This window comes from Notamacropus eugenii, chromosome 6 (assembly GCF_028372415.1).
Source record: "Notamacropus eugenii isolate mMacEug1 chromosome 6, mMacEug1.pri_v2, whole genome shotgun sequence".
Taxonomy (NCBI): domain Eukaryota; kingdom Metazoa; phylum Chordata; class Mammalia; order Diprotodontia; family Macropodidae; genus Notamacropus; species Notamacropus eugenii.
The window spans coordinates 318,400,704-318,420,051 of record NC_092877.1 but is presented as its reverse complement, the minus strand read 5'-3'; positions in this window follow the sequence as shown (position 1 = coordinate 318,420,051).

The following is a 19,348-nucleotide window of genomic DNA, read 5'->3' as shown; positions in this document are numbered from 1 at the left end:
TTGTCTAGGCTAAAAGCAGGCTTTTTTTTTTTGTTGTTGTTGTTGTTGTTGTTGTTTCCCAGATCAACCCTGGGTTTAGCTTGATAGGTGTGTGGGAGGGGTGGTCTGGTCTCAGGATATCTCCTCAGCTGGCCTGAGGCAAAGGCAAGGTCCGGGGGATGGTGATCCCAGCTTCCCTATTGTCTTCCCTTTCCCCTGGAGGGCTGGGGCACGCCTAGAGGCTAATGCGTGTTCCCGCCCCTCTTGGGGCTCGTCTCCCGGGCTGAGGCTTGCTTGGGTCTCAGTGCGAATTTTTCTCTGCCCTGGGTCGTCTGTCCCTCCAGATAGCCTCCGCCACGGTAGGAAGAATCCCCCTTTGCCACCTCTCCAGCCTCTGGTGTTATGAGACCACCCGCCCCCTTCTGCTGCTCCCACTGATCCAGGATCAATCTGGGGAAGAATTTTATGGTTCCCTCACGGTCATCGGGGGGGAGGGGAGAGCACTTACTGATCACTCCGGCATCCCAGCTTCTGGATGTTCAAGTAGTGACCCACTGAAGTCCCGTCTTTAGGCTGAAGATTTCAAAGGCTGTTGCGCTGATATCGTTGGCTCGGCCTGGCTTATCTCCTGCTCCGCTTGTCTCGCCCGCCACTCTCGGGCCCCTCGGGTCGCCTCCGCCCTGCCGCGCCGACCGCGCTGCGCTGTGCGCCGGGGTCTTACCCCCGCGGAACAGATCCCTCCCGTGGACCTTCCAGTCCAGCCTGGGCTCCGAATCTGTCAAAGTCCGTCTCCCACTGGATTCTACACCTCCAAAGTCTGGTCAGACTCTCCCCCCAGAGATATCCAAAGGAGTTTTTCCAGGAGCTTAGGTGAGTCGTTGCTTTCACTCCACCATCTTGGCTCCGCCGACAATTTCATTTTTAACGTGGTATCACTAGTACCTGTAACAGCATGGAGCACATGGTAGACATTTAATCAATGTTTGTTGAATTGACTTAAATTTCATTGATTTCCATCATGTTATGAGATGTTTCTACTCTTAATCTTCCAATAGCTTCCTCCAGACAATCTTGCAAATAAGTTTCTATTCCAAACCATCCCTTAGCTGCTACATCGCTATACTTGACAAGGACATCAAATATTTACTGGTTGAGGGACTTCCAGTCCTTTGGAGCTCCTTATTGTGACAATTAACTTACCTTGATTGAACTTCCTTAGACAAAATATGTATCTGTTTTGATTTTTCTTCTAATCATTTCCTACTTTTCAGTGTCAACAGTTTATTTAAAGACGTCAAGTCAAAGTTACTTCAAATGCTTGCCACATCTTCTACTCGTTTTTAAACTTTTTTCTAATTTGAGCCTGATTTGGATCATTTCTCTAGAAAAATCATGTTCAAGCTGTGCACAGACAACTCATTCAGGAATAACCCTGAGGCTGGCCATGGAAGCCCATGCCTGTTTTGCTATCTTCCCTTGTATTGAGGTTATCCAGTATTAAAGTATATGTTAATTCAATCTGGAATGTCTTATAAAGTTCTTCATAGAAGTTTTCTATTTCCCTCATCTTCAATAACAGATAGGATTCTGTGACATAAACTACAATGAACTCTGGGGTGGTTTCTTTGCCATGTAATCAAGCATACCCCAAAATTATGTTTGAATATAAGATGAAACTAACCCTGCTGACTCCTTTATTCATATCTTCAAGGAGAACCTGTGAGCCATCCTTCCACTTAGCCACAATTTCCTTTTGTCTTCTTGTTTCATTTACAGAAAAAAATGTCAATATTTGATATGAGTCAGCCTCTCCAATAGAATGTTCACTCAGTTACCGGAAAAGAAGCTCACATTTAGAGTGTCAATAGTTTAGCTTCATGCTTCTAGAAATTGTTAGAGTTAAGACAATTCAATGCATAATCTTTGGCAAGTTCTAACAATGTGTATGTCTGTATATATGTGTGTGTGTATAGATATATATGTGTGTGTATGTGTGGAGAGAGACACAGAGAGAGAAAGAGACAGACAGACAGAGACAGAGAGAGAGACAGAGAGAGAGACAGAGAGAGAGACAGAGAGAGAGACAGAGAAGGTATGTCATTTCATAAGACAGAAAACCACCAGATAAGCAAAGCTCCTCTTTCATTGTAGTTTGCCACCTCTGTCCCTGGGGAGAGAAAAAGGACTGACCTCACAGCTTAGCTTAGTTCTTACCTAGCATTAGTCCCACCAAGATCCAAGTCCAAAGTCTCTCTCCCGCTTGGGTTAGTATCCTGGGATCCAGGCTTCTCAGAGCTTTAAGGCTGCGCTGGTTTCAGCATCCATCCTGGAATCATGGGCTCCCAGGTTCTCATGGTTCAAACTACCAAGAGAAGGACTTCACTCCTTGTAAACAGAAGTGGCAGGGACAAATAAATAAGAGCAAAGCCCTAAGCCCATTTCTTAGGCACATGGTTTAAGGAGAAGGAAGGTGGTCCTCAGAGACAAATCCTTTACTCCTGCACACCAAAGGAAGTGAGAGCATGACTGTCCCTGTCAGATAGTTTTAAAGGTGCCACCAGTTCTGGTTTCATCGCTAATGGAAAGAGGTTGCTTTCAATCATGTGATAAGCCAAAGTGGTCACACTTGCATCAGTTCTCATGTCTCCAAGGAGTAAGTTCCAAGAATGTGTGCTTTGGGTGCCTTCATTTTAGGTGGTCTAAACATGTGCTAAATACCAGATCAAAAAAATCAGCCTGGGAGGGGAAGACCCTCAGAATTTCTGGCCAAAATAGAAACAATTGTTATTTACATTCACTCTGAGCCTGTATGTATGTATTATGAACTCTAACAAGTATATATATTTGTGTGTATAAATGCACACACACTGATACATTCACATGCATATACACTTTTATACATACATGTATATATTTGTGTCTCTGTACTTGTGTGTAATTGACTAAACAAGTATCATAGCACAGTACTTAGAGAAACCAGGAGGACTTGGGTCCAAGTTCAATTACTGAAAAGTTTCTGATCTACATGAATGAGAGAATTTTCACATCAGGTATTTACCATAATAAAAATCCTAGGTCTGGAAAAGAAATTAATAATAATGACCTCAGCACAAAACTTTATCTTGTGCCATTTAAAATTATTTAAAGAAAAATCCTAGGAGGAGGAGGAAGAAGATGAAAAGAAGGGGGAGGATAAGAAGAAGAAGGACAAAGAGGAGGAGGAGGAGGAGAAGAAGAAGAAGAATGACAAAAATGGGGAAGAAGATATTTGTACCATCCTCAAATAATTCTGACATGATATTAGAACCAAATTGAGGCTATATTGTCATGTGCAAACCAGTTTGATTGGTCATTGATCAGAACAGTTGAACTTGGTTTTATATTTAAATATAGCCTGGATTATTTCCAAAATCTAAAAAAGAATCTGGTATCAGAGGATCAATCATCTAGAGCTGAAAGGGACCTCAGAAGCCATCCAATCCAACCCTTTCATTTTACAGAGAAGGAAACTGAGGCTCAAGGGTATTAGGAAATTTGCCCAAGGTCACAGAGTTTGCAGATGTGATTGGTAAGATTTGAACTTATATCTCTTAACTCCAGAGCTAAAGCTCTTTCCACTAAACTACACTGTCTCCTATATATCAAAGCCACAAATATTTGCTGTCCAGTACCTTATTTGGAAACTAAAAACTCATAGATCAGAAGAGCCTTGGTCATTGACTGTCAAAATGTATTAGTCTGGTTAACATTTGCTATGGCAAAACTGTATTTTCTTAGGACATAGAAAGGAATTTTGTAACAAAATAAAAAACACATGGATCCTTCTTTCACAAATTAACCTTGACCCTACTGGACAGGGTGGAGGACAATTTGTCCAAAATTTCACATTCTTTTTGTTTTCCAATCTGCTAAAAGACAAAAAATCTGGAACAAGAGTTGAAACATGGTAAGAAAAGCTGTTATGACAGGATTCTCAGCTGCCAAAATTAGAAAGGAAAGAATGACCAATTATAACTTCATAGCAAGATTTAGACAATACCCAGATTGAAACAAGGTTCCACCTTGTAGGCTGATAGAGAAGATGGGGGAAGGGATGTGCTAATCTGCAAAATCATTCATCTTTGGATTTTCACTGGAAATAAAACCCTAAGGCAAGAGCTTGGAGCTCAATAATAAATTTTGTGCTTTTAGACATTGGGCAGCTGAGTAGAAATGTGTCATGACCTTTGAGGATGTCTTTGAAAAGCAGCAGGCAGAGAGGAGAAAAAGACTATTTACTCATCTCTCATTGCTTATTACCTTCTTGTAGCCAACAGTTGCTACTCTCCTGCAGGCTGTCACGTACTTACAGAGAGAACATTGGCATCTAGCCTTTGACTTGGTGGCATCCAAAAAAGTCAAGAAGAGAGGCAAAATGGCCACAGGTGTCATCCATTATGTATTTGGGGTGAGTGTCTGTTTTGTGCTGGACATGCTCAGGAGAACTACAACTAGGGCAGGGTGATGGGTGCTTTATCCCAAGGCACTGAAATTTAAAGGGTATAGACAGCACTTGAAATCCATTATGAAGAGAAAAAAATACAGTTGTGGTGCCTAGCGAGTAAAAATCATTAGTCACAATAGGAAAATATCAAATGGGTTTTATTTCCTCTCCCTTTACACACACATACACACGCACACACATATACGCACACAAACACATACACACACATGCACACACACACACATACACACACACACACACATCCCTGGTGGCCACACCCCAGATAAGTTTCTCCCCAGCTTTGTCCTAATCTGCTTGACACCCACTGAACTTGAGCAGAGGAATAATACGGTCAGACATGTACTTTATAATGTGAATTTGTGGAAGGTTGATCAGAGAGGTTAGAGATTTGAGGCAGGAAAATTAATTAGAAGGCTATTGAAATAATCCAGATGAGAAGTGATAAAAACACAGGAAAGAAGGATTTGTACATGAGAAATGTTATGGGAATAAAATTTAGAAAAACTGGCAAATAATTAGAAATGGAGAATGAAGGAAAAAATAGAAGATGACTGTGAGATTGTTAATCTGGGTGCCTAGAAGGATAATGGAACCTTTGACAATAATGGGAAAGGAGGAAGAGGGGTGAATTTGGAGGGAAACATAATAAGTACCAGTATGGATATGTTGAATCTGAGCAGTTTATAGGGTGTTCAGTTGGATAGGTTAAATCAGTCTTTACAGAACTGAGTCATCTATATAGTTAAACTCAGGTTAATGAACCTTTTGGGAGAGAGTGTATGTAGAAGAGAAAAAGGATTAAGTCAGAATCCTAAGAGACATCAATGCCTAGAGTATTGGGCATGGATGATAATCCAGAGGACTGAGAAGGAACAGTCAAACAGGCAAAGAACCAGGAGAGAACAATGTCTCCAAAACCCAAGGCGTATAGCACATCTACTCCCAAGAAGAGGGAATGGTCAATAGCTTTGAAGACTTTAAAGAACTCAAGAAAGAGAAGGAGTTATTGAATTTAACAACTGAGCTCATTCTCAGTCAAGTAGAGAGATCAGAAGCCAGATTGAAAACAGTGGAAGAGTGAGTAGAAAGTGAGGAATTAAAGGTCACAAGTGTAGACAGCTTTTTCCAGAAATTTTGCAATGAAAACTCCCAAGTGCTGAGAGATTATGATAATCGCTCACATTTACGTAGCGCTTTAAGGTTCCCACAAGCCGTCTCCTTGCAGGAATCAGGATGTGAGTCTCACCAGTATTATTATCCTGATTTTACAGATGAAGAAGACGAGACTGAGAAAAGCTAAGTAATTTGCCCTCAGTCACATGACTAGTAAATGTCATGTGGAAATCAAACCTAGTTTTTTTCCACTATTTGATGGTGAATCAATCAACAGTCATTTAATAAATGCTTACTTTATGCCAAACACTGTACATACAAACAAAGGCAAAGCAGACTCTGTCCTCAAGGGGCTTATATTCTAATGACCACAGGCAAAATTGTGTAGACACAAGATGTAAACAAAGTAGATGGAAGGTGATACTGGTCTTGATGATGGAAGGATAGGAGAAGGTAGGGAATCAGAAATAGAAAAGGGGTGACTAATAATAACGAGCATTTACATAACATTTTGAAGTTTTCACAGTACATTACAAATAACATCCTGTTTGATCTTCACTACAAGGAGAAGGTATATGGGAGGTATATGCTATTTTCATCCCCATTTTACAATGAGGAAACTGAGGCAAACAAAGTGTGACTTGTCCAGGGTCACACAACTAATATAGTACTCCATCCCAGCTTTCTATTCACTGTGCCACTGTATTAGAGGACAAGAAAGAATATAGGAACATGCACGTAATAAAGGGAATTACATATCAGAAAATTCTCCAAAAGTTTTCCTTTCGTATTGTACATGTGCCATTCATCCTATCAGTTGATGCCTCAGAACTCAACTTTCCCTAAAGAGTTAGGCAAAACTGTAGGCTCCACCAATTCCTCTTAAATAACTTTAGTTGCTAAATTATGCCACAAAATGTCTCTCAAGGGTCAGCATAGCCAGTTTCATGATCTCCTTGCAGTGGGATGAACCACATCAAAACTTTGTCCCATGGCAGCCTTTTCCCCTAAATGATGCAAAATTTGGCAGGAATCATGTTGCACATCACAAAGCATCATTAAATGTCCTGACAGGATGTGAGGTGAAACATCAGAACCCTCCAGGGATCAAAGAAGAAATGTAGAGTGGAAAAGCAACCCTTTAATAAGGGTGTAAGAGCAGGAAGTCTTCATTTGTTAAACAAAGGCTGAAATGTGCTCTAATGACTTATTCCCTGGTCTCCTTTCCTCATAAAGACTGCCTAATTACGTTGCATGTGTCTGAATCTCAAATTCAAGGCCCCTCAAATGTCTGAATCTCCCACTGTCAACCTTGAGGCCCTGATGGTCATAAAAAAGGAGGAGAAATTTGCTATTTGAAAGCTGGTCATGTGAGCCAGGTCTTCTGGCCTTGGATTTAGCCTCATTAAAGTTCAGCAAAGAAATGGCACCTCCCAAGGAGGTCAATAACTGCCATATCCCAAATGATCCCTGGGTGTTTTGTCTTTCTCCATCTCTTGGGACCCCACCATACCTTTCTGAAAGGGAATGGGGAGTTCTCATTTCCAAATAGGCAACAAAGACATCCACCACAGTGGGCTCTCATGGCATTTCTTAGCTTAGACTGTGGTGAGTCTAATCAGTCCATCCATTTACCTTGACCAACCAATATCACGACAATCACAACCCCAGATCCTGACTCAGATTCACAGTGAGGAGCCCTGGACACTGCAAGTGGCCAGAATCAACAGCTTGGACAAACTCAATCCATCAGTCCCTCCTCCTTCTCTGAAGCTGTAATCATCTGCTTTGTACAAACTGGAGCAACATTTTGATCGGCTCTTGCTTTGCAATGGGTGTGAAGGCACAGAGAGACTGGATTTGTATTCAGAAGCCCCTAGGTGACTTTGGGCAACTCTCAACTTCTCTGGGTCTCAGTTTCCTCATTTTAAAATGAGGGGGTTAGACTAGAAATCTCTAAGCTTCCTTCCAGCTCTAAACTCTAGGATCACATCATCGTCACTTCAATATTTCACTTCAATATGCACCCTATCTCCTCAACTAGAATGGAAAGGAGGGAAAGGAGCAAGCATTGATTAAGGACCTACTATGTGCTGGACAGTAGGCTAAATGCTTTACATATAATATTTCATTTGATCATTTGTAATGTCCTAGAGGGCATGGAATAGGCATTGCAATTCTTTTTAGCCCCTTGCAAGAGTTTGTGGTACAGTTTGGAAACAGAGGACCTAGCTCTGCCTCTTACTCACTGTGTTACCTTGAGCAAGTCACTCTTTTACCACTTTAGGCCTCAGTTTCCTGATTTGTCAAATGAGAGAGTTAACTCAATGAAATTTGAGGTCCCTTCTAGTTGTAACCTTTGGATCCTAAGAGCCTGTGACTACTGTAGATGATCTCTAAGGTTCCTTCCCAAAGTAAATTTATAATCCAGGGATTCTACAGAGTCTCGCAGACTGTTACATATATATGAGGAGCTCAAAAAATGTTGAATTAATGAAAGAATAACTAAGTGAATGAATGAACGCCCCTGCCCCCTCAGCCACCACTGCCACCTCTTCACCAGTGATTGCTACCTGAACTGTCTTGGTACTCAGGAAACAGAAGCTTCTTCTCTTTGCCCCAAATTTACCTCCATGCCTTCTTTCAAGATATTCCTTCTATATAGAATAGTCTCTTAACATTTCTGGATGTGACCAACAGGAGGACTGGTTTTGCTATATGTAGATACATATTGAGGAATTTGTGTTTTGGGTTTTGCTTTTAATTTGATTAATTGGGAGTAGGGAGGAGTGGGAGGGATAAATTAAGTTTATTTAAAAAGGAGAATGCTTGGTAAAGGAGCTTCTGGCTTTTGTTCACCTTTTTTTTTTCCTCTCCTCTATATGTTTATAATCTTTGTACCAAGAGAAAGAATATGAAAAAAAGAAAGAGGAAGAGAAGAAAAAGGAGGAGGAGAGAAGGAGAAGAGAAGGAGAAGGAGGAGGAGAAGGAGAAAGAGGAGGAGGAGGAGGAGGAGGAGGAGGAGGAGGAGAACAAGAATAGGAACAGAAACAAGAACAAGAAAAATGAGAACAAGAAGATGATAAGGAAACTGAAACTCAAAGAGGCTGAGAGTTGCCCAAGGTCACCTGGGGGCTTCTGAATATAAATCCAGTCTCTCTGTGCCTTCACACCCATTGCAAAGCAAGAGCTGATCAAAATGTGGCTCCAGTTTGTACAAAGCAGATGATTACAGCTTCAGAGAAGGAGGAGGGACTGATGGATTGAGTTTGTCCAAGCTGTTGATTCTGGCCACTTGCAGTGTCCAGGGCTCCTCACTGTGAATCTGAGTCAGGATCTGGGGTTGTGATTGTCGTGATATTGGTTGGTCAAGGTAAATGGATGGACTGATTAGACTCACCACAGTCTAAGCTAAGAAATGCCATGAGAGCCCACTGTGGTGGATGTCTTTGTTGCCTATTTGGAAATGAGAACTCCCCATTCCCTTTCAGAAAGGTATGGTGGGGTCCCAAGAGATGGAGAAAGACAAAACACCCAGGGATCATTTGGGATATGGCAGTTATTGACCTCCTTGGGAGGTGCCATTTCTTTGCTGAACTTTAATGAGGCTAAATCCAAGGCCAGAAGACCTGGCTCACATGACCAGCTTTCAAATAGCAAATTTCTCCTCCTTTTTTATGACCATCAGGTTCCCAACTGAAATTAGCAAACTGAGGTCAGATAGTGCCAACTCAAAAGGTCCCTTTCTGTCACAGGCAGCACCCCATTGTTGTATAATACACACTTTCCTAGCACAGTTCTCAGGCCTGGCTTTAAGGAAAAGTACAGGACAAAGCATCTTAATAAGCTTTAGAATTCATATATGGCCTCATTCCTGTAGCCTCATGGCAGTATTCCTCTACAAAATTTAATCCCATTCCAAAATTTACCCATCTGACTCTAGAACCAGTCTTTCATGATGGAAACCAGGTCACTCTTCAGGGCTCTTAGGAACTATAGAGTGTGTCCATGTGTAAAGCAAAGACTATACAAGATACATGTTGAAAAGCCATATTCTTGTCTATATGTATGTTTACAGAAATTACTAATAAAAGTTACACATTGCGACCATTTCTAACCTACAACCTTGGTACGGAGACTACATGGTCGAGTGAAGAGATGAAAGCCTTAGAGTCAGGAAAACCAGGATTCAAGTTTTGCCTCTGACAAATACTAGTTCTAAGACCATGGGCAAAGCTACTCTTGGTGGTCCAGGCAATTCTCTAGCACTGTAAACCTAAAGTGACTTGCTAGTCTTCATCAATGGTTATGTGACATTGGGTAAGTCATTATCTCTCAGGTTTAGATTCATCTGTGAAACTGGAATAACAATAACACCTACCACACAGAGTTGTTGTGAGGATCTAATGGGATATTTGCTCTGCAAACCTGATAGTATTTTATAAATATTAACTAAGGACAGGACCACAATCCTAGCTCTGGTGGAAACAAGATATTCATTTGTATGGAGCTGTAACGGGAATGGGTATAACTAAGACATGGCTTGCCCTTCTAGCCTTGTGCTTAAACTTATGCAACCAGATTTGAAAAACATTCCTCTTCTAATCTACTATTCAGCATGGCTTGTTAATTTCATATTTCATTCTACCCATGTTCTTTCTCAGGAAAGAATCCAATGAACACATTCACGCTGGTAAGACTTAATACGTTACCTCTCCAGGACAACTTTAAAAAAATTATTCCTTTTGTCCTGGTTGGAATCAGAAGACTCACTGGTTGATGAGTGTTTTTTTGTTGTGGTGGTGGTGGTAGTGGTGGCGATCAGGTTTTGTTTTTGATTCTTGGATATATTTCATCTTCCATGCTGCTTTAAGAGAGTAAAAGTTGCTAGCTCCTTTGAGGAGCGAGGTTCTGGGCCAAACCCTGTGTGGGGTGGTCGTTAAAGTCAGTGAGAGACGAGTACATTAACATCTGAAGTTTCAGTTTGGGCTCAGAGATGAAAACCATTCAGGATTTGGCATGTTTTCATTGGACGTTTCACCATTGTTAGGCAATCACAAAGGCTCCCTGAGGTGAACTGAATAGTAAGCAATACTCCTGGGAGCAATAAAAGAATTTACTAGGCCAGATTCTGCTCCAATCGCATTTCTTTGAAGCCAGCATCAGGCCATTGGCACTCAGACTAAAGAGAGTTTAAATTGGGACGTATGCATTATCTGCACGTGTAAATTAATCACACAGCATCAGACTGCTCCACAGATATATAACCGTTTATTGGGAATTGCCCATGCTGCCTCCTCAGGGGAATACCCAAAGGCTCTAACCTGGCTTCACTCTGCTTGGGTCTGGGAGGCTGCTAGCCTTAAGAAGCACAGAGGGAAGAAGGATCTCCTAATTCCATCCCTATATCGCCAGTACACATCCCTCCTTAGTCCCCTAAACCTTGTCAGTCACTAGCAGAATCTGACCTTAACGGCTTCCGAGGAAGCATAACAGCCCTGGAGAGTGGACTAGGAATCATTCCCATAGAATCTTGGAGTAAGAAAGGACCTTGAAGGTCATCTGACCCACCCTTCTCCCAATTCCAGAACCCCTAGATCAGGGATTCTGTAACTGTTTTGCTGCCTACATTTATCGTTAAAGGAAATACTAAATTTCACTTAGAGCTAGTAGAAGATAAAGAATTAATTTTTGCCATCCAAGTCCATAGGTCCCCTAAAATCTATGGATTCCAACTTAAGAATGCCTGACCCAGAAGATCTCTAAGGGACTTCCCAACCCTAAATTGTATGAAATATTCCCAGCAAGCGATCAGCCAATGTGACCTTAAATATGTCAACATTTTTCAAGGCAGTCTGCCTTATAGTCATACAAATATCTTTTTTTCTTCTTTTTCTGTCTTTTTTGGTTGTTCTATTCTTTATTCTGAGCCAAAATCTTCTTCTTTGTAAGTTCTGTCAGTGTGATAGGCTCATCTCTGTCGTCTGGAGCCAGTCAATGTATGAACTTGTCTCTCAGGGGCTTGCATGGCCCTAAGCCTGTTCGCCCTCTTTCAGAGATCTAGTTATTGGCATGCGACCCCTAGTCGAATGTGAGCCCTTTAAGGGTGGGAACAGTTTCTTCCCTTTTTTTGGTTGTTTTTATGTTTGTTTTGTACCATGTACCGAGTTTAGTTAATGCCTATTTACTCATTGACTAAATCACCTTCTGCCATGAATCCCTTTCTGTTCAATCTTGTCAGACTCTCTGTGACCCCATTTGAAGTTATTTGACAAAGATACTGGGAGTGGTTGGCCATTTCCTTTTACAGATGATGAACTGCAGCAAACAGGGTTAAGTGACTTGCCCAGGGTCATACACCTAGCAAGTGTCTGAGGTAGGATTTGAACTCATGAAGATGAGTCTTCCTGATTGTTAACCCAATGCTTTATCCACCTGTACCACCTAACTGCCCCCATGACTCCTGGCTTGTCTGATTCTGAGTATGGCTTCCAAGCTGTTAAATAATTGATGTATAGGAACAGTAATGAGATGTTTCTTACAGTGTTACCTTTGATGTGCATGTAGTGTGAGCAGAGTAGGTGGCTGAATAATGTTAGAGGCAGAAAGCATTCCAGAGCTTGTCTTATCTAAACCACTCATTTTACAAAGGGAGAAACTAAAGGTCAACTCAGATATCTCCCCAAGGTCACATAGCCTATGTAGTATTATTTACAGAGGCAATGACAACCTGTTCCCAGCCCGAAATCCTCCCTAGCAACTTGGGGCTACATATAATTCTATCCTTTTGCTTAAATTTGAGTAAAGCTTTCATCTTTATTAAATTTCAGCACCTCAAGGGGAAATCCAGCTTCGAGCTGTTATCAGTCACGCGCACTTCAGTGAGTAAGGATGACATCTTTTATTTTTTTTAATTATTATGAGCTTAATCGATAAACACAAATATTTCTATATGCAAAGAGAAACAAAGAAGAGGGTTATACATAAAACTACATTTACATACAATTTTAAACATATACATATTAAATATTAACAAAGTAGTAATAGAATTGTACATTGTATCTCATTTTGATACCAGGACCTTCCTTGAGAAAGATCTTGGTTACCTAGAGCTGGAGAGAGACGATCAATATAGTAAAGAATGGTTCATTAGGAAGCTGGGCACAATTGGGTAGCTTTTACTCCCATAACTGAGTAACTAACATTCTCCCAGAACTAATATTCCTTCCAGAAAGGAAGAAGAATGTCAAAAAAAATTTTTTCCCCATCACAAATAATTGTTTACATATTTCTTTCAATAAAACTTAAAAACTCCAATGGGTCCCCTGGGCTAGGGTCCCACCAGGAGTCCTTTCCAACTCTTAGCCTTTCTCTGCCACCCACAGGGAAAGTCTGGTTGCAGTAGGGAGGGGAACAGAGCGTGCAGCTTCCTGCCAAACAGGGAGACTCAGGCTACCCTTCAGAGCCCTGGCTTCCTCACAGGAGATGTGTCTGGGCTGACCCCACGGGGCTGTCAGACTGACACCAACAGGCTTCACAAACGCTTTAGAAAATGAAAAGCTTTATTAAACTTCCAAGTCAAGAGCAGATGTGTCCAGGCATAAATATTCAAAGGGTCCCATCTGTTAGGTAAATACTCTTTCTGGGTTAGGGAGGATGGATTGTACATTAGTAAGACAGTATATCCTCCCAAAGCCAGGGTTTGGGAAGCATTGCAGGCAGATGCTTCTAGCTTTTAAAATAAAAGAGGCCCAAACGAGGAAAAAAAATTCAGGGAACAATGTATGCCAATTATCTGTCTCTCTAAGGGTTTATTAGTTCTTGTGGTCATGGAGTACAAACCAGGCAAAGGATGTGGCCTGGACATATCAGGGTTGGAGCCAGGGGGTTTTCTCTACCCCCTAACCAAGGCTCAAAACGAAAACACCCCAGCAGGTACAGCCATCCCATCATCTCAAAATCCGAATGACTTAACCCAACACATAGTTCATCCACCAAGGACCATCTCTTTCCTTACAGGTCCCGACCTAAGTATCCCCAACTCCCCAAAATGAACTCACCCCTCCATCTAGGCAAGACTAGTCACTGTCTAGCTGGTTGCTGTTCAGTTGTTTCAGTCATATCTGATTCTTTGTGACCCATTTGGGGTTTTCTTGACAAGGATACTGGCATGGTTTGCCATTTCCTTCTCTAACTCATTTTAAAGATGAGGATACTGAGGCAAACAGGATTAGGTGACCTGCCCAGGGTCACATAGCTAGGAAGTGTCTGAGGCTGGATTTGAACTCAGGAAAATGAGACTTTCCAACTCTAGATCTGGCACTCTACCCACTGTGCTGCCTAGCTTCCCCTGATCCCTCATCACTCTCACCTTCGTGTTTTTGCTTATGCTTTCTCCATACATGCACACTTAGAATGTCCTCTCTCTCCTCTCTAAATTTCTATATTTTATTCATCTTTCAAAACCCTCCTTCAGTCCTATTTACATCTATGAAATTTTCCCTGATTATCTCAGCTCCTCTCCTATGAGCTTCTAAAAAACTCTGGACTTAGTGTCAGAAGATTCCCAGCACGGTCACTGATTAAATCTTATATTATATTAAGTTTCTTCATCTATAAAAGGAGACTGTTGAACTACATGTCTCCTGAAGTCCCTTCCAACTCTAAGGCAATGATCTATACCATCGTTAATTTAACAATGACATAATGCCTTGAACTATGAATGAACTAGTAACGTGGCTCTGCCCTATCTTCTCACCTAGGTTAGTAACTTACCTTAATACTTGGGGAGAGTCCCACATCTGGAATTAGGGAGACCTGAGTTCAAATCTTGACTTATTGTGTGTCACTGGGTAACCCAGAGGCAAGTCACTTTAATCACTGCCTGCCTCAGTTTCCTCATCTATACAAATAGCACTTACCTCAAGGAGTTATTATGTGGATCAGATGAGGTGATACCTCCTTTGCAAACCTTAATGTACTTTATAAATGTTAGCTATTATGATGCCTTTCCCATTGTGCCCAGTGCAATGGCTTTTATCAAGCAGGCAAGCTTTATTGTGTGAGTGATCCAAGCAATTTAGACATATCAGAATGTGTGGGGAAGGTGAATCTTTTTAGCACTCTGGGGAAGTGAGACATATTTGGAAAGAAAGGCAATCTAGAAACAAGTGAAAGATAAATTTCTGAAGAAATAAACATAAGTTAGCAACAAGGTCACAGCAGGAAGGGAGAGAAGAAGTCTAGGGCAGAAGAGGACGAAAAATGGCTCTTGGGCTCAGAGTCTGGAAGCATGAGCTAGCAAGCTGTCCACATGCAGGCCACTGAGCCGCCTGGCTAAAACAAAGATTCTCAGTCAGGAAGCAGAAGATGAAGGGAGTGAAATGAGGAGATTGGATTGGCCTTGAAACACATGCTGAGGAGTTTAGATTAAAGGTGGGAGACAACTGAGAGCTCCTGCCGCTTTCTCAGCAGATGAGTGTGACATCATCTGAAAAGCACTTTAAGAAAATGAGTCTAGCTGCTGGGTAGAGGACATAGGGAGAGAAGAAAAGGGCTAGAGGTGGAGGCAGTTGTGCCAGGAGGGGGTTACTTGCAGTCAGGACAGAAGGCAACCAGGAGTCTGGACTCTGTCAGTGATTATAGAAATGGGTAGGGTCAGGCTTAGACCCTAAGATGCTGAGGGAGAATTGACAGAACTAGAAGAACGGTGTGGAAGGGGGTGAGGGAAAGCACAGAAAAAAAGAGCATGAGCTTGGGGGCTTGGGAGGCTGATGGAGTCACTGACCAGCAGGGAGTGGGGAGAAAAAGTAGAGTAGGAAGACAGCCAAAGACCTCCAGACTCAATTGGGTTGTTTTAGTTAGAAAAAGAAAGGCAGGCAGACAAAAAGACACCAACAGACTTGGGCTGAAGAGAGTGGTTTGGGAATCATGTCTGCATGAGGTTCAAAACTGAAGAAGAAATACTGGAAAAGGGAACTCCCTTCCCTCAATCCCTGCAAAGGGTCACTATAGTCATATCCTTGGGCAAGCCATTCCACCTCAGTTTCCCTATCTGTAAAATGAAGAATTGGCCCAAGTAAACTTAATGGTCTCATTGAACTCAAAACTTCTGATCTGGTGGCCCTCTGACCTTCCTGAACTCCAAGAGGGAAGGAACTCAAGGTCAGACCTCACTACTCTGCCTCTATCTTTTATCCAACAGTGAACTAAAGGACCTCTTCTAGAAAGCAACAGTTGAAGAAGCAATCTTCACCCCTTATGGTAAAAAAAAATTGGCCATTTATTCAGCAGATATTGACCCAAGATGTGCTCAGAAGCCCTGTCAAAACATCAGAGGACAGAAGAAAAGTTATAGTCCTTAACACAGCTCCCGACTTTCCCTAGAGTAGTAGAAGACTATGGGTTCTGAATGCTCCATATCCTATCAGATGTTAGAGCTGTATGGGTTGTTTTAACTTTGCTATCTTTACTCATTACAAGAAAACTCATTCTGCATGTGCTGATTAAAGTCTGGGAGCAGAATTCAGAAATGACTGATATAACAAAGGTATCAAGAAAACTTCAATTAAAAAAAGCCAGTGCCAGCCTTCAAAGAGTAAAACATACAAATATGAAACCACATGATTCACCCAGAGTCAAATCCTCCCTTCAAACGGCCAAATAAATTAATCCCATCAGGGAAGGACAAGGGTTTTTTAACCTGAGAAGCAATCATTATTAATAAATAATATTTACATCACGCTTCCTATTTAGTATCTCATTTGATCTTCACAACAACCCTGAGATGTATTATTCTCATTTTGTAGGTGAAGAAACTGAGGCAAGTGGAGGTTAGGGTCACCCTTGCCCAGGTCACCCAGCTAGTAATCATTACATTTGACACAGTATTCAAACTCAAGGGCTGAGATGGATAGATTGCCAGGCCTGGTGTCAGGAAGGTTCATCTTCCTGATTTCAAATCTGGCCTCAGATGCTTACTAATTGTGTGACCCTGGGCAAGTCACTTAACCCGGATTGTTTCAGTTTCCTCATCTGTAAAATGAACTGGAGAAAGAAATGGCAAATCACACCAGTATCTTTGTCAAGAAAACCCCATATGCAGGTCATGAAGAGTCAGACACAACAGAAATGAATGAACAACAACAACTTCCTTCTCTATCACCACAGCAAGCACCTAATTGGGAGGAGGGGTTAATTAGAGAGTCAGTATCAGGAAATGGAAGATATTTATTTAAGGGGAGAAAAATCAGGAACTTTCTTCTCTGCCCTTTTGAAAATCAGACCCAAGGACAAATGTTTTATTGGCCTGTTCAGCTCTCTCCATTCCAAAAGACAAAGGGAACAGGGGTTCATCCAAGCTCAAAGAACAGTGACCTGACGAGGAATGAAAGAACACTTTTACAAGTTTCAGATTATTAAGATTTGAGTAAAAGGAAATCCACATGACCCTCTTCACCCACCCTCCCTCCATGACTGCCATTCCTACAGCTTTGTAGCTTTACAGTATCTCATCATATAACTTAACTTTTCCTTTCTTTCTTAACAAACTTGAGTTTCCCCAGGCCTCACACACTCTACTCCTTTAATCAGAATCCTAGGAGGAAACTAATTAGTCTAGCCCCCCTCTGCTCTTTTCCCACAAAAGGTAAAGACACCCACAGAAATGAACCATTTTATAGGGAAGGCAACTAGACCAAGAGGTACTTTTTTCTGCTCTTTTGAAAGCTGTTAGGCAGAAGGGGACTTGAAGGAGGGGGAAATAGAAGACTGAGCTCTAACAAGCTGCAAATGTATCAAATGGCTAGGTGCAAGATTTCACTTCTGGTTTGGGAATAAAGAGCAATGAGGATTGAAGTTTCCAAAATGATCATATCCATCCACTTGTATGTTTCCTAGAGAAAAATAAACCCAGGACCCACTGGATCACCAGAGCACTTGGGAAATGCAATGTCTGTCCTTGGTAGAATCCATTGAGATAGGACAGAAAGTCGAGCCAAGAACAGGCTGGGAAGCAATTGACCCTGAGTGATCTGGCATGAGACGTGGCACTGCTCTGGAAAATGGAAAATGGAACAATTCAAAAGAAAAAACAAAGGGAGGAAAGATGTGCCCTTTCATCTATGTGAGCCACCCACCATGACACTCACAGCGGAAAGACACTTCTACACAATAGCAGGAGAGAAATGAACCGAAGCCCCTTCTTGTCCGGCAGATGTCAGTTAGGCAAGGCCAGCTCTCAGCACTTTGCCAGAGAGAGGCACTGGACAGGGCATGAGAATACAAACTGTGGTCAACTCATTCCATTGCCTCAATTAGGCTCAGAGCTCTGGAGGGAAGCATCTCTTCCCTGTGGCAGATCTCACTGATTTGAACATTTTGCAAATATTTGGTTGAGGGGAGTCTGTTTTTATCACAATTAAGAACTCATTACCCATATGGCCACTAGTGATTGTTCTTGTCCTAAAACCATTTAGTAATTAGTACCTTTTCTAACATTAGCCTTTTTGGATAACATTCCCATCAATTTGTTCATTCAGAGTCAAGTCAACATCTCATACTTTTTCTGTAAGCACCATGGTTCCTAGCAGACTGCTAGGTGTGTCATAGGTCAGTAGTGTCAAACTCAATCAGATATAGGGGCCACTGAGCCATACTTAATGACCCCTTTGGGTCATAGATTTGTTCAGTTGTTTCTGTTGTGTCTGACTGTTCATGGCTCCATATGGGGTTTTCTTGGCAATGATTCTAAAATGGTTTGCCATTTCCTTCTCCAGCTCTTTTTTTAACAGAGGAGGAAACTGAGGCAAACAGGGTTAAGTGACTTTCCCAGGGTCACCCAGCTAGTAAGTGTCTCATGCTGAATTTAAACTCAGGTCTTCCTGACTCCAGGCCCACTGCTCTATCCACTGTGCCACCTAACACACACCAAAATACCAATATTCCAGATTCTATTTCTGACTCTAGGGTTGATTAATCCTGCACATTCTCTCCTGTTTAGTTCTAAGGAGGAAGGATCCCACAGCAAGCTATCTACTATTGAACTGGCCCCTAATTCCAAGTCATCCAGTCTCCTCTGGTAGAGGTCACATTTCTTACCTAAACTTTCCACTTTCTCTAGGGCCAAGCATGTGGGGAGGGGGTGCATACTTAAGAAATATTTGCTATAATCTTTGGTTGCTGTACTCTCTGCCCATGACTGCAGCTGATACCTTTAGCCGTAAGTCTATCACTCAAGTGATAATAATATTAGTGATAATAATAGTGCTGTTATTATGTTATAGTGCTTTAAGATTTGTAATACATTTTTAATGTTTTCTCATTGAATCCTCACAATAGCCTTCTCAAGTAGGTGCCATTTTATCCCCATTTTGCACATCAGCTAGGTACGTTCAGTAAAAAGCCCAAGATTACAAAACTAATAAGTGTCTGCAGCAGGAATCAAACTCAGTTTTTCCTGACTCAAAATCCAACATTTTGTCTGTTGCACCAATCTTAACTACCCAAAGAAACCTCAGGTTGTGACTCTTTATCTGGCAAGAACCATTTGGGGGCTAGTTTGAGTCAAGAGCAAACAGCAGATTGGTTCTTCCACCAATCTGTTAAAGCATTCTCATTAGATTGGCGACTTAATTACATTGGAGGACTTAATCACTGTCCAGTATGACAGCCCTTTACAAGATCAGTCTGAAAGCTGTTAATTCTGGAGGCTGCAAAGGGGAACCAGTTTGAATTTACAGAAGAGCTAACACA